At 48.7% G+C, this 14,526-nt stretch overlaps 1 long non-coding RNA gene across 2 annotated transcripts in view; it reads right to left on the bottom strand.

The window, feature by feature from the left end:
- Positions 1–14,375, bottom strand: part of LOC115942561 (uncharacterized) — a 203,924-nt gene extending 189,549 nt beyond the window's left edge. Inside the window, exons 1-4 of one of the 2 annotated variants that reach the window (XR_014146996.1) lie at positions 13,338–14,375; positions 5,394–5,497; positions 2,547–2,720; positions 1,328–1,529 (exon numbers count right to left, since the gene is read on the bottom strand). This is a non-coding gene — a long non-coding RNA (uncharacterized LOC115942561). The remainder of the gene's footprint in view (positions 1–1,327; positions 1,530–2,546; positions 2,721–5,393; positions 5,498–13,337) is intronic. The other variant, XR_014146995.1, reaches the window with a different exon arrangement.
- Positions 14,376–14,526: the final 151 nt, after the last annotated feature.

The following is a 14,526-nucleotide window of genomic DNA, read 5'->3' as shown; positions in this document are numbered from 1 at the left end:
ACGTAGCGTGAGGCCGCTCCTGACCTTCTGATGTGTCGTCAGAAGGAGGGTCGTCTGCTTCCGGACCACAGTTGACCGCAGGTAATGGAAGCCATGGAAAATGAAACCGCGGAGAAGTGGGGACTGCTCATGCATGAATACGCATATATGGGTATATATAAATACACACACACACACATCGATTTCTTGGGAGGAACTGGCTTGTGTGGTCATGGGGAACTGGCACAGCTGAACTCTAGGATGGGCCAGCAGGCTGGGAAACACACAGGAGTTGATGCCACAGTCTCGAAGCAGAATTCCTTCCCTACAAGACCTCAGGTGACTACATGGGGCCCCTCCACAACATCAAGGGTGATATTCCTTACTGAACGGCCACTAAATGCAGATGTTAACCGCAACTACAAAATACCATCGCAGCAGCACTAAGATCAGCGCTTGAGTCAACAACTGGGTACCATGACCTAGCCAAGATAATCCATTAAGCTAACCTGACAAGAGGCACTGGGATCAGGAGCAAGGAAGGGCGGGATGCAGAGGCAGGCTGGCCTAGGAGACAAGGCATGACAGAGCACTGAGGACAGTGAGCCGAACGCAGGGGCCACAAGGCAGGAGTTCTGTCTGGGCATCAGCAGGGGCAGGACTTTGGACTCTCTGCTGGGAGGTCCTGTGCCCTGGCCTCTGGGGTTTGTTAAAGGTTGCCCAGGATACAGGCAACAGCACAAGCTGGCTGGAGCCTGGGGATGGCTGGGGACACGGAGAAGCACGGCTCCTCTCAGGGCTCTACAGACGCACATACGTCAAGTCTCTTAATCACCACAACCCGAAGACAGAGGTATGATTATTATCACCATTTTACAGACGGAGAACTAGAGGAACAGAGAGGTTAACAACTTGCCGAAAGTCACACAGCTAGCAAGGGGCAAAGCTGGGATTCAAACTAGTCAACTTAGGTGTGGGGGGTGAAATGACTTGTCTGAAACCATAAAGCAAGGAGATAAAGTTAGGACTCAAATGCAGGCCACAAGCATATATGTGATGGCCGGTTTGCCCTTCTGGAAGCAAACCAGCCTGGGTCAAGCCTATGAGCAGCCTGATATAGAGCTGGAAGAAACTTGCAATGTCTCCTCCAGGTCCTCCACCAGGCACACTGGTTCCCAACAGCCTTGCAAAGACTTGTCCCAAACCAGGATGATGTCTGCACAGGAGCCCGAAGCCCAGAGTTCAGAGGGCAGGGCTGCCACTTTATGCATCAGCAGCCTATACAATGCTAGAGGTGCCCTGTGAAGCTAGGGGGTCACCTGCTAGGAAGGCCCCCCACCAGACTTACTTTCAGATTCTGGGGATGTCAGACATGTTGGGAGCAGCTCAGTCAAGGGACTCTGGGGAGATGCTTCCCACCAAGGTCCCTGTCACCTCTGAGTCTTCACATCTCCGCTGAGTCAGGACACAACAGACTTAGCATCTGCAGGCTTATGGATGCTCTGCTGTGTCATTTGATCCAAACTGGCAATTAAGCCAAGTCCAAACATCTAACAGAGAGAATGAAAGTCATTACCTGAATAATTATCATACTACTTTTACACTTGTACCTTGCCTTTTCCTCTTAAAATCTTTCATCCTACAGAGGGTTACACGTTGCAGTGTAAGAATCAAAGTGTTGCTTTTGTGCTTGTCCACCCAGCCAGCGCCTCTAGGCTCAATAGACAAATACACAGTTCACGGTCTCCTGGTTCTCTGCCAAAACCACTTTCCTGCTGCAAGGCACACCTCTCAGGCCCTCCCCTCCACTTTCTGGCCCCTCCTGGTGCTCTCTCCTTTGCTCCACAGCCAGTTCTCCCTTCCCATTGCACCCACCCCTACCTCCTCCCCCTCCCCTTCCGGTCCCCCCAGCCCCCTCCCCCCCCTCCTCCACAGCTGTTCTCAGGACTAGCAGCTAATGGAGGAAGAAGACTGCGTCCTAGTCCCAGGAGGAGCCTGAAGCAGGGCGGAAGGTCAAGGAGCAGGGGGTCTCCAAAGACAGGAGAACGGAGGCACCAGAGTACTGCTCACTGGTCACCCACTGCCTCCCTGTGCAACCCGTGGCAAGTGGCAGCCCCTGGCTGTCATGCCCTCAGTGCGTGGCACAGGGAGGTGCCCAAGATCCAGAAGTATGTCCAGGGATGGCTCTCTTTTTCCTAAATGCATCCTCACCTGTCATATAAATCACAGTTCCCCAAAGTGTGATGTGCGGATTACTAGACCCCTTGAGATGATTCACGGGGCAAGAAACGTGTGCTTTCTATTTCAGAGATTTGGATTTCTTTTTACAATCACCTTTTATTTATGAGAAGCAATGGTGGCTTTCACACACAGTCATGTTATCAAGTTTTCTGCTGAAATTAATTTTGTCAAGGAAAAACATGAGCCAATTTAAAGAAAAGTAGAAAGCAAGGAATTGCACGGTGGAATGCACGTATGGCGAAAAACCACAAAGGGGATAAGCTAATGACTGATGGCCGGTGATCCTGACATAAACTGCCTAAATACAGACCCACCCTCAGACCCACCTTGGTCCTTGGTTAATTGAGGACAGGTCAGAACCACCAACTGATTCAACGGACAAATGTTTACCAAGAGCCACTGCTGCGTCCAGGACCGTGAGCATCACAGAGAAGCAACCCAACTTCATGAAGCTCATCGTTCACTTGTTGGAAAGAACAGGTCTTCATTTGCAGAAACTGCTACAGAATGAAGCGAAACAGTATGTACAGGAGGGAAGCAGATGGAGAACGGTGGGGCAGCAGGGACAATAAAAGGGACCCCAGGATTGGCTGGGGTGACTCCAGAGGGGGGGCTCAGGAGGTACAGAGATCGACTTCAGAGCAAAAGAGCCCTGACACAGTCCTTCCACGGCGACCTCACCACCTGGCTCCCAGGAAGTCACTTCAGGCCCCTGGTGCCGTCCCTGGCAGCAGAGAGAGCCACCAGAGGACAGTGCTTCTAAAAGCGTGAGAAAAGGAGGGACACCGGGGAGTCATTTCCCAGGCTGCCCTGTGCCCGCATGGAAGGCTCTTCTCAGGTGGCACAGGGAACCTCGGCTCTGTCTGCTCAGGCCTGACTGAGGGCCATTCCCTAGACAGCTTCCATCAATTCTCCGCTTTCCTGAGGGGGTGCTCCTCGCTCTCAAACTCCTAACGCTGCTCGGTCTGTGAGAGACTCGTCTTCCTTCCCAATCTGAAGCTGACTCAGGAATCCGGGGACCGGAGCTTTACTGAGTGGGAACAGAGGCAGGCACTCACAGCTGCTGCGTTTTCCTCTAAATCTTGAGAGTTGACACCTTTGGGTGCCTTTTGGTGCCTGTGTGAAGGCACCTGCAGGTGGGGCCTTTGGGAGGTACCTGGGGTTAGGTGAGATCGTGGGGATGGGGCCCTCACGATGGGACTGGTGCCCTTAGAAGAAGAGACACCAGGGAGCTTGTTCGTTCTCTCTCCACCACATGAGGACACAGCAAGAAGACAGCCATGAGCAAGCCAGGAAACGTGCTCTCAACCCAACCATGCTGGCACCCTGAACTCAGACTTCCAGTCTCCAGAACTGGGAGAAAATCCATGTCTGGCATTTAAACTGCCCAGCATACGGTATTTTGTTATAGCAGCCCAAGCTAAATAAGACATCCATACTCCTTACCCTGGCCATCGGCCCTAAAGTACTCATCTCCTGCCACTCTCCAGACATCACTCACTAGGCTCCAGCCACGCCAGCCTCTTTTCAGTTCGGTGAACTAGCCAAACTGAGTGCCAACCTCAAGGCCTCTGTACTTACCTTCTTCTGCCTGGAAGCAGCCTCTCCTGATCTTCATAGGGTGGTCTTTTTGTATCATTCAAGTTTTTTGTGTCATTCAAGAAATAATCCCTATTCAGGGAGGTCATCCCAGATCACCCTCACTGACAAAGGCCCTTCGACGCTGTATCTTCTCATTACTTCCTTTGCTGCATGAGACCAGCGACTCTGCCCATCTTATTCACCACTATACCCCACAAAGCCCAGCACAGCACCTGGCACATCAAAATGCTCATCAGATATCTACTGAATAAATGACTGAGACACAAAAGTCTGCCCTCCACTGGTTCAGCTGGAGAGCCGGGCTGTTGGCGGGAAAGGGGCGACACCGGCAGAGGGCACCACCATCAGCTTAGCCTGTGTTCAGAAGTTTCCCGGTCGGCGAGCCAGCTCAAGCAACCCCTCCTAAGGAAACATGGCCAGTGAAGAGCTCGGCAAATGGAGCCCGAGGCTGGCCAAAAGACGGTCACACTCTAAAATATGCATGACCAGATTTTGCGCACCGTGCAAGTTTTATCTTTGACCGTACTTATGGAAACATTATTCAAGAACATCGTGAACACACAAAAATAAATCTTTAAAAATACCATTTGAATGACATACACATACGAATGAAAGATTTTTCTCCCTCTACTATAGCAGTCCATTAAGGCATTTTTAAAAAGCAAATGTGAGAAGTTACTGCACACAGTAACCTGCAAATAAAAACGTACCCAATCACTACCCACACAGCTGTCCCCAGATGAAACCCACCCCAATCTCACCACCTAGATGGAGCCACCTGAACCAAGAGAGGTGGAGGGGGCAGCTCCCCAACTCTGTTCCCTGCCGTCTGAGGATCTGAGGATGCCCAAGGCAACAGAAGGTCACAGTTTCTACGGAGACTCGAATGTGAGTCAGAGAATGGCCATCACCTCCTGCTTTGATCATTGGGGAAAACACTGGCTATTCAGTGCCTGCCAGGTGCCAAGCACTGAGCAAGGCATTCTGACACACTAACTCATTTAATCCTACAACAACCCTCCCAAGTACATGGTCTTATCCCTGGGCTTATGCTGAACAGACTGAAGTTCAGAGAGGCTAAGTAACCTGGCCTCAGTCACACAGCTAATCAGTGTCAAGGCTGAGATGTGAACCTCATGGCATCCTGATCCAAAGCCCCTGCCCTCCCCCCACCGCCACCCAGAAGGCATTCCCCACTTTCACACTCCATAGATTAACTCTCGTTGCTCTTCATCTCCGCCATCAGCTAACTGACACCAAGGGCCCAACACCTTCCTCTTTTCTATCTCTCCTAAACACGCCCCACATGGCAGGCCTACAGTGAACATCATGTAGTTGATGCAAGCATACCCATGCTTCTCAGAGTCGCCCCGTCTGGCCAGTCTCTCCTTTCCTCTGCCTTCCCCTGGAGGGCGCTTTTCTCCCTTTTTTCTCACCAATTATCAGCCTTCTTGCTTTAGCTGTGTGTGTCTAATTTATCTTGTTACCCATTTCCTTAGTTTGTAACCTTGCCAAAAAAACAAGAAGTTTCGGGAAATATTCTTTGGCTTCCTTTTAGATTATAATCTTACCTTTGGTTCCTTTCCGTTTCTTTGCTTTGAGGTCTTTCCTTTAATTTTCTCTCTTTCACTTATTTCTCTTCCTAGTTCTTCTGCCTTTTTCAAGGTTTTAAGATCTTAGGAAGAAAAGACATATAAGTATTATATATACATACATAGGTACTGAATTCCTTTGACCATCAAGTTAACTAAAATCACTTTGATCAGCATCAAAATGAAAGTGTTTTGCAATATGATCCATTACCCTTATTGTTCACTGGTAGGGATGGAGAAGTGGGTTATGACTTCCAGGACAATAATAGAAAACAAAGAATTGGGAATTTGAATACTCATGTCCAAATCTGGACTAGGACCTTCCCAGCTATGTGTGTCTTGGGCAAGAATCTCTGAGCTCGAGGTTTTCATTAGTAAATGGGATTAATAATTCTATCCCTCCCAAGATTATAGAGAGGTTTAAGGGAGCGACATGTATGAAAGCACTTTCAACCTATAAATAATTCCAGCACAAAGCAGTATGGGATCAGGGCCTTGGCTGAACTATGAAATGCCACAAGAGTTGGAAGGACACCCCCTAACCCTTCAATCACCCCTCCCCACCAGCCTGGGCTTCCCCTCCCTAAGTCCCAGTTCTGCTAATGGAACCAGGAGGCATTTTGTCCTCCAGTAACCACACATACACACACACCAGACACATACTTAATCTGCTGGGAGTCAGGGACTCTCGTAGGTGCTAAGGATTGAACATTGACCCTGGCAGACAACATCTCCTTCGGGGCACTTATAATTCATTTTGAGTGGGAGAAAGAATAAGACACAACAAAACATTTAAATAAATAAACAAGGTAAGAACTGGGCAAAGCCCTTGATCTGTGGGAACAACCTGTACGAAGGTCCTAAAGCAGGGAAGGGGGTGGCCTATTTGCAGTATAGAAAGAAGGTGCTGGAAGGGAATGAAGAAGGGTAAGGGTGGCTCCCATGAGGCCTTCAAAACCAGCAGGGCCAGATTCTGCAGTGCCGTCCAGCCCATGGTGAGGAGTGTGAAACTGATTCGAAGGAGGCCTCTAGATTAAGCAACTGAGTGGTATGATTTGGTTTGGGGTTTATTTTTGTTGGTTGGTTTGGTTTGGTTTTTCTTCAATCTGGCTACAGTGCAGAGAATTTGGACTGGAGAGAGTGCTGGTGAGCAAAAGAAGAAGCAGAAGACCAGCTGGTTAATCCCACAGCAATATATAAGACAAAGATGACCCAGATGGTAGCAGTGGAGGGAGGTGAATGGAATCCCATGTATTTCACAGTCAGGAATAAGAATCTGGCAAATTCTACACAGAAGCATGAAGGGAGGAAGAAAAGACTTATCTTCATATCAAAGACGACTCCTGGTGGGAGAGGGGAGGAGTTGCTGGAGCACCCAGAAATGTGGTGATGGCACTGATTGAGATGTCTGTGGAGGAGAAGGGGAGGGACACAGTGCAGGTGCAGGAGGGAATGCTAAGAGAGGCCTAAACTTCCATCATTTTCCCCAATTACTCATCACATATACAAGCTGGTCATCTTGCCAGTTTGTCCCCACAAGCTTCTCAAAATCACTTCTTCCTTTCCGTCTCTAATTTGCCATTTGATTTCTCAGTGTGTTCCTTCCTCAGAGGTCTCCCCCTCCAGTCCATCTGCTGCACCCACACTAGCTCCACACCCCAGGACTTCCTGGAATGGGGGGTAACGCGCTGGCCTCTATTGCTTAAGACTTTTGCATTGGGTTTTCAGTTACTTGCTGAAGGCAGACATCTCAGGCCCTCAGGGTCTAGCCCTGGTCAATGCACTACCGTGAGTCCTCTCCTCCACAAACACCATCCTGCCCAGCCACACCAAACCATCCAGCTTAAAACCTGCCTGCCAAACCTGCCTGCGCATTCTCTCGCTCCCTCTCTCTCTCTCTGGATGCAAACTCCAAGAAAGCCATATGCACATATAACCAGGAAGCGGGCTCTCACCAGGAACCCAACCAGGCTGGCACCCAGATCTCAGACTTCCAGCCTCCAGAACCATGAGAAAGAAATGTCTGCTTGTAAGTCACACAGTCAATAGTATTCTGCTACAGTGGCCCCAACGGACTAAGACTATCAGGTTCTAAAGTTTTCAAAGTGAAAGCCTTCAAGGGTCAAAATTAATCTTAAAAGTCCTGTCTACCATATACTAAAATACAGCATCCATGTTATGTGTCCTGTACAGTAATTCTTCTCCCCATTGAACTTTGAGAAGCACTGAGTTCCACTAAAGGGGAGAATCACCTTAGAGGCTATATGACAATGTCTCTCATTCAAATCACCCTCTTTAAAACAATCAATCCTTAATGGTGAGCATGTATGGAAAGGTGTGATAGAGAAACAGCTGGGAGTGGATGGATACTACTACAGTGGGGTTTACTTAATTTTTGTTATTAATATTTTGCCTCAGTGACCTTAACCCCCAGTACACCAGGAAAAAATTGTCAGCATCACTTACCATCAGGGTCCAATACAGCCTTTTTATTTTTATGGGTAATTTATGGAGGTAATAATAAAGGGATAGTGTTTAAAACTTTATTACAAAATTTAGGGTGTCTGGGTGGTTCGTTGGTTAAGTGTCCGACTCTTGATTTGGGTCCAGGTCATGATCTCAGGGTTGTGAGATCGAAGCCCTTATCAGGCTCTGTGCTGGGCGTGGAGCCTGCTTGGGATTCTCCCTCTGCCCCCTCCCCGCCCCGTGCACATGCGCACGGCACCCCCCTCTCTCTCTCTCAAAAAAAAATTTTTTAATAAAACTTTATTACAAAATTTAATGGTTTTAATATAGCAAATTTTCATTCCCTTTTTCCTGACTTTGAAGATATATAAACTCAAAATGTGCAATGTCCTCTGTATGCAACTAACTGTTCATCACCTGTCATGCAGGAACCTGGGACAGATCCATCTTCTCAACACTGATTCCAGATCTCAAGTAAATCTCCAGTAAGTTCTAGCTTATCATTATTTCTGGTTCTTCTTGCACTTGCATGACAAAACCAGTTACTTTTCAAACCTCTGATGATTCATAAGTTTTTTAAAGAGATGGATCTTCTTTTCTCCAAACTTGCAAAGGATTTTTATGTGTATAAATACCAGCAAGAACTAGTCCAATAATTTTTTTCCATTTCTATATCATTTATCTCCTTTTGATTGCCTTGTAAACACATCTGACTTCATCATTTGTTCCCTGCAAACCTTATCAGGGACATTCTGGTAACCAAACACAAGAGGTAAAAGAATATTGGCTCCCATTCTTTTAGCAAAACAGGATGGTCCAGGTTCTTGTTGCAAAATATTGGGTGATGAAATCATTCCTGATGAATGACTAACTGGATAAGAATATCATAGTTTCTCTTTGTCAGAAAGATACTGTTTATTCATCATTCAGGAGTCTGAGAAAAATTCATCCAGATTACTATCTTGTAAGACTCACAGTCTGAGATTTTGCTTACATAAGCAATTTTACTAGCATTATTAGAGTCAACAGCACTGCTGTCCTTTCTGATGTGTCTAACTGTGATAAAACATTTTCCTTTGTCAATTTTCTTCTCTTTACCATTTTGTTTAGGAAATGAAAAATTCTGGATTCTCAACTGGATGCAATGAAAGAAACAAAGATGGTGTCTTCCATCTTCTACACCTTCTTGAAAGATGATGTAATAGGCTAAGGAATGTAACAAGAAAGTGGAAAGGTGATGCAGTAGTGATGGTTTATTTCACTGTTGTATCATCCTTCTAGGTGGTGATTCTACCACTCTTCTGTTTTCTTATTATTTTAGTGTTTTTAGCATAAAATAATTAGCAGTAATTGATGGGTAATGATGAAATAATTCCTAGGATAATAAAATGGAAAATGTTGGGGGTGCCTGGGTGGCTCGGTCAGTTAAGTGGCTGCTTTTGGCTCAGGTCATGATCCCAGGGTCCTAGGATCGAGTCCCGCATCGGGCTCCTTGCTCAGCGGGAAGCCTGCTTCTCCCTCTGTCTGCCACTCCTCCTGCTTGTGCTCTCTCTGTCTCTCTCTGACAAATAAATAAATAAAATCTTTTAAAAAATAAAATAAAAATAAAATGGAAAATGTTTCAAGATATAAGAAAAATAAGATCACTAAGATCCCATGAAGTACCTTAGGTTTATAAATGGTTCCAATGGTCCCATATGGTAAATTCAAGAAAGAATGAGTCTTATTCTGTTTTTGTTAAAAAGTAAATGTTTTCTTTGATCTTTGGAAGATTTCTTTAAAAAGAACAAAAGTCACAAAACATCAACCTTTACAAACAGAACTGCTAAGGAAAAAAAAAAAAAAACTCAGAAACCAAAACTAGGTCCAACGGACCCTGATTGTACACTGATAGTTAAATCATATTTATAGATTTGGTTGTTTCACAAAGACTTTCAAAATGTGGCCCACTGGAAAGGTACCCCACAAAAAGACTCTTTCCTCACCTACTTGAAATCCATCAGTTCTCAGACCAGCGTTGAACCCCAGCCACGAGAGCTGCACAGTTACCAGCGCCCCCCACGGACACTAAGCAGCCCCTCGCCTGGGACATTTTCTCTTGGAGTTCATCTTGGCACACAATGAGGAAGCAAAAATGATGACCCAAGGAAAACAGAGAGGACTTCCAGAATACTATTCAGGCTTCAAAGCAAGGCACCAACAAAACTCAGGCCACAATCAGACACCCGATGTGTACTGCTTTATATTCTTTCCAGTAAATGAATTTATGGTGAGGGAGACAATGTTCCTATTCTCTTGGGGTTTTTTAAAAACTCTTTTTTATCTTTTGTGTTTCCAGTCAATCCATGAATACACTGCGACTATTAATCTATGACACAGAGGAAATGTCCAATTTACAAAAGTGATGTGTTCTAAATCTTTGGGAGTTGTTTTGGGCACTCAGAATTTATTTTCCTTCAATAAATTACATTATAAATGATGGTGAGGTTTCCAAACCAGACCCACAAAAGCCTTAATTCATAACAGTGTTGAAGCCCTGTACTTCTCCGGTAAAAATTAGTAGAAAGCAATTTTGTTGTAGTACTAACAAACAAACCCAAATATTGAAGACATATCCTCCTTTATCCTGAAGTTTATTTAATGTAACAACCACTTCAATGAAAGAAGACAAGGGGAAAGATGGAGACTTTCTAGGGGCAGACTTCTGCTTTCAAGAATTTTGGAGGCTGATAGAAGCAGTTTGCTATTTTGTCTGCCCACGTTTTCCTTCATATAGGCATGACGGGGGGAAAGCCAGGATGAGGGTAGATTTTGGGGCTCACACAGCAGGATAGCAAAGGATGGGGGAAGAAAAGCAAAAAGTTTAAAAGAGATTTCCTTGAGGAGGCAACTAAAGCAGTTGTTATGAGGAGAATGCCTGAATTGATTTGGCAAAGAAATTGAAAAGAGGGCAGGAGACCCAATATTAGTGCCCCAGGCCCTTGAGTCAGGAAGAGTCCACTATGTGGTCAGACAGTTCCCTCTCTGACCATAAGGTGGTGCCAACAGCCCAGACAGGCAGCCCCAAGGGGGCGGGGTGTGCAGTAGGAGGAGCTCTCCACGTGGAAGCCACGTTTTCCACTCAGGCTCTGGAACTCACAGTAAGCCTGAACTAGACAGCCTGTACCAACCTACAGATCCCTGCCTCCTCACCTAAGGGCTGTTCCCATCCTCCACCGCCCCACCTGCTCGTACCTGAGCAAGAACACCTCTGTCCTACAGGGCGTCGCAACCCACAGCAGGATTCAAACTACTTCCCATACCTCTCTTCCACCTCCTCCTTCACATCAGCACTGGGCCTCCCACGTTTCCTAATTCCAAAGGTGAATCTAGTCTAAGAGCGTGCTGGAGTCTCATCCTTAAATACCATCACAATGAAAGAACAAGATCTTCTATGGTGAGCACAGATTTGTCTCAAAGGCCTTGACAACAGGGCCCCAGATACCCTCGCCAGTTATCTCTCACTTTAACACCAAACTGAGAAACCCCTATTCCTGATACAAATCCCACAGTATCTCTTCCATTCATTTGCTCCTGCTGGTCCTCCCCCAGAGGAGTGAGTGCCCTCTCTTTTTTCCTTACCTCTACTTGTCAGTATCCTCTCCTACCTCTCAAAGTCTAACCCAAATATCTGCCCCCCCCAAAAAAACTACTCACTAAGTGTTCAGCTGAATTTAATTGGTGAATCAAAGAGGAAAACGTGGGTCCTGAGCATCAACCACAGAAGCCCAGGCAGTCCTGCCTCATCATTCCTGCCACTGGTTGGGTCTTAAATTGAGAAGGAGGGTCCATCAAGCCAGACTCCCTGCTGAACATTGGGACAACACCAACTGGTCTGTCCTTGCTCCTCTCAAGTCCCAGTTCCCATCTAGGGTGGACTCAGGTCTAGAGAGACACCAAAGCCACAAACTGGGTGTGTGGCGCTGTGTCTGTTCTCAATTCATGTTAGCTTTATAATAATAAAATCATTACTGTCCCTTCCCCACCCCCACTCTCATCAGCCACAATCTGCCAAACGAGGCTAAAGTTCTAGAGCCAGAAGAATGAAGAGGACAGTTAGAACAAAGTCACCTGTCGCTCTCCCCTCCCAGCTCCCACCCCGGGCCCAGGGCCTGGGGTAGCTGTCCCAGGAAACTAACTGCCTACTAGTTCCGCAGAATTTTCTCAGCCATGATGGGACTGAATGGGGTGGGCATTCTTCTCTGGATGTTTGGCCCCAGCCAAGTGGTCTGGAGATGAAACCTTGAAGAATGAATACCTGTGCTTACAATGCCTCAAAATCTAGCTACTGCTTTTCTCTTCCTTCTAAAGAGGCAGTTGGTTTGGGTGGGAGACAGGAATGTCCCTTGTGAGCCTGGAGCACATACCCTCAAGATGAAGATTTGAATAAAGCAGGTCCCCTGAGGGCAGCCCCAGGGTCTCATGGCACCAGGTACTGCCTAACCAAAGGCAGTGGGGAAGTGGGAGCCTGGGAGCCTACACCTGCCTACCTGCTGTTCCAGATGCCCTCGGAGCCTTCTGCCAAGTACACTCACAGTGTCTGCATCCAGCAAAGATGGGCTTGCTCCTGCCCCCTGGACCTCTTCTATTTCTGTTGCTCAAAGAGCCAAGTGACCAGACACCCTTTTTAATGCCAATATTGCTCATGTTCTCACCTACAAAATAGGCTTTATGGAAAGAAAGCGGACTCTGGAAATTCAGGGGCTTATGGAGCTCGTGAGAGGCCAGAATGCTGCTGTTTGTTTGTTAGTGTTTTGTCTTTTAAGGATCTACGGAAGAGTGTTTTTCATAAAGTAATAAAGGAAGCTTAAGTTAACTATGCAAACAAAAGCAGGGTGGGAAATGCGAACCACCCATTTTAATGTACTTGTACCCTACCTCCCTCCACAAAAGATCTGAGGCTGCAAAAAGTAATTGCTATTGGAATCCTGGGCATGAGCGCTCGGTTTCTTGTCACGGCTGCAGACTCAAACCTTCAAAGTGACCATTTACTGGGGCTCTGAAAGTCGGGCGGGGATGGTGGACTGCCCACTCCGAAGGCGCCCTCCCCACCCCCTCCTCTCAGACTCTCGACTCAGGGCCGCTCGACGCGCAGGACAGCTGTGGCCAGCGGCGGCCACCCCGGCCTCCCGCCTCCGCCTCCCCTACGCCCGAGTGCAACCAGGACCCTGGGAGGGACGCTCCGGAGGCCCAACGGCGGCGGCCCGAGGACGACCTGGCCCCAGCGTCTCCGCACCCCCTCCCCCAACCGTGTCACATGGCGGCCCCAACGAGGCACAGCAGTGCGTCCCGCCGCGGAGACCCGGGGCCGCGTCGCCGCGGGCAGCGGGTGATGAAACCTCCCCGGCGCATTACCGCAGAGGGCGCGGGCGGGCAGCCGGGCGGGGGTGGGGGGTGGGAGCTGGTACCCGAGCTCACCTGTTCTCCCAGAGGAGGGTGGGGACGGCGGGGGAGGGGCGAGGGCGGGCCGAGCCGGGTGCGTGCTTGCGGCGGGGCGCTCGGCCGCGGCGCTCGCGTCCCCGCCCTCCCCCAGCCGCGCGAGCCCCTAGAGCTGCGCCGTCGGACTGACGGTGCCCAGAGCAGTTCCTGTCCCCGGCCCCGGCGCCGGGGAGACGTGAGCGTGCACACGTACACACACAGCGGGGGAAGAGGCGCTCAGAGCGGCGCCCAACTTTCTCCCTGCTTTCGCGGGCCGGGGGAGAAAGCAGCCGGGGCGATCCAGCCCGGGCCGTGCTTGGGGAGGAAGCTCCAACAAGACGGAAGAGATGGAGAGAATTTCCCCGGGTTTGGTTTGAGAGTTTTATTTTTTTGCTTTTTACCCATTTCCATCGATGACTGGAGACTAAAGGGAACCCGAAGCGGAGCGGCGAGTAGCGCTTTGGGGAAATGGAAGAGTGTGTTTGGAGACGCGTAAAGTTGCCTTTCAAGCTCCGACCTCCGGGGCAAGCGATGCTCCGCGGTGGGCTGACTCAGGGCGGCCTGGGCCTCCCTGCCACCCGCCTGGAAATGATCCAAGTCCAGTCGGTCACCTGGATCCCTGAAACCCAGCCCGGAATCCGTCTGGATTGGGGGAGGGGCGAGGAACTGGCACTTTAAATGTTGCACGGCCCACCGAATCGGGGCAAAAAGAAAGAGAGAAGATGGGGCAGTTGCTCAGGCCAAGTCCTATCTAGTGCTTCTCCTATCTTAGTTTGAGAGGGTTTTTTCTTAATGTAAAGCGTCACAAAGCCAGGAATTCCCATATGTGCTCAGTTTGCCCCCAGCGTCACTGTGGCCAGGAAACTCCAATCTGTCAAGGCTCGGGGCTGGAGAGCTCACTGAATTCCAAACGGCAGAAAGAAGAAACTTTCCCAGCGTGATGCGGGTGTGATGCGAACCAGGGGCCCGGGGGGGGGGGGGGAGGCCGGGGGGGGGGCGACACTGTCCGAGCGCAAACCGTCTCCTCCCGCCTTTCTTTAGCTACAATCGGAGCTGGAATTCGCTTTTGTTTTTTTAAAGTGCGTTCAGCCATTGCCCTCGATCACCCGCACACGCGCACGCATCTCCGGCCACGCTCACACTCACACACGCACGCAAACGCGTGGCCGCCGCCAGGTCGGCAACTTTG

This window comes from Leptonychotes weddellii, chromosome 7 (genome assembly GCF_054177405.1).
Source record: "Leptonychotes weddellii isolate Sample4059 chromosome 7, ASM5417740v2, whole genome shotgun sequence".
Classification (NCBI taxonomy): domain Eukaryota; kingdom Metazoa; phylum Chordata; class Mammalia; order Carnivora; family Phocidae; genus Leptonychotes; species Leptonychotes weddellii.
This window is presented reverse-complemented; position numbering and strand designations above follow the sequence as displayed.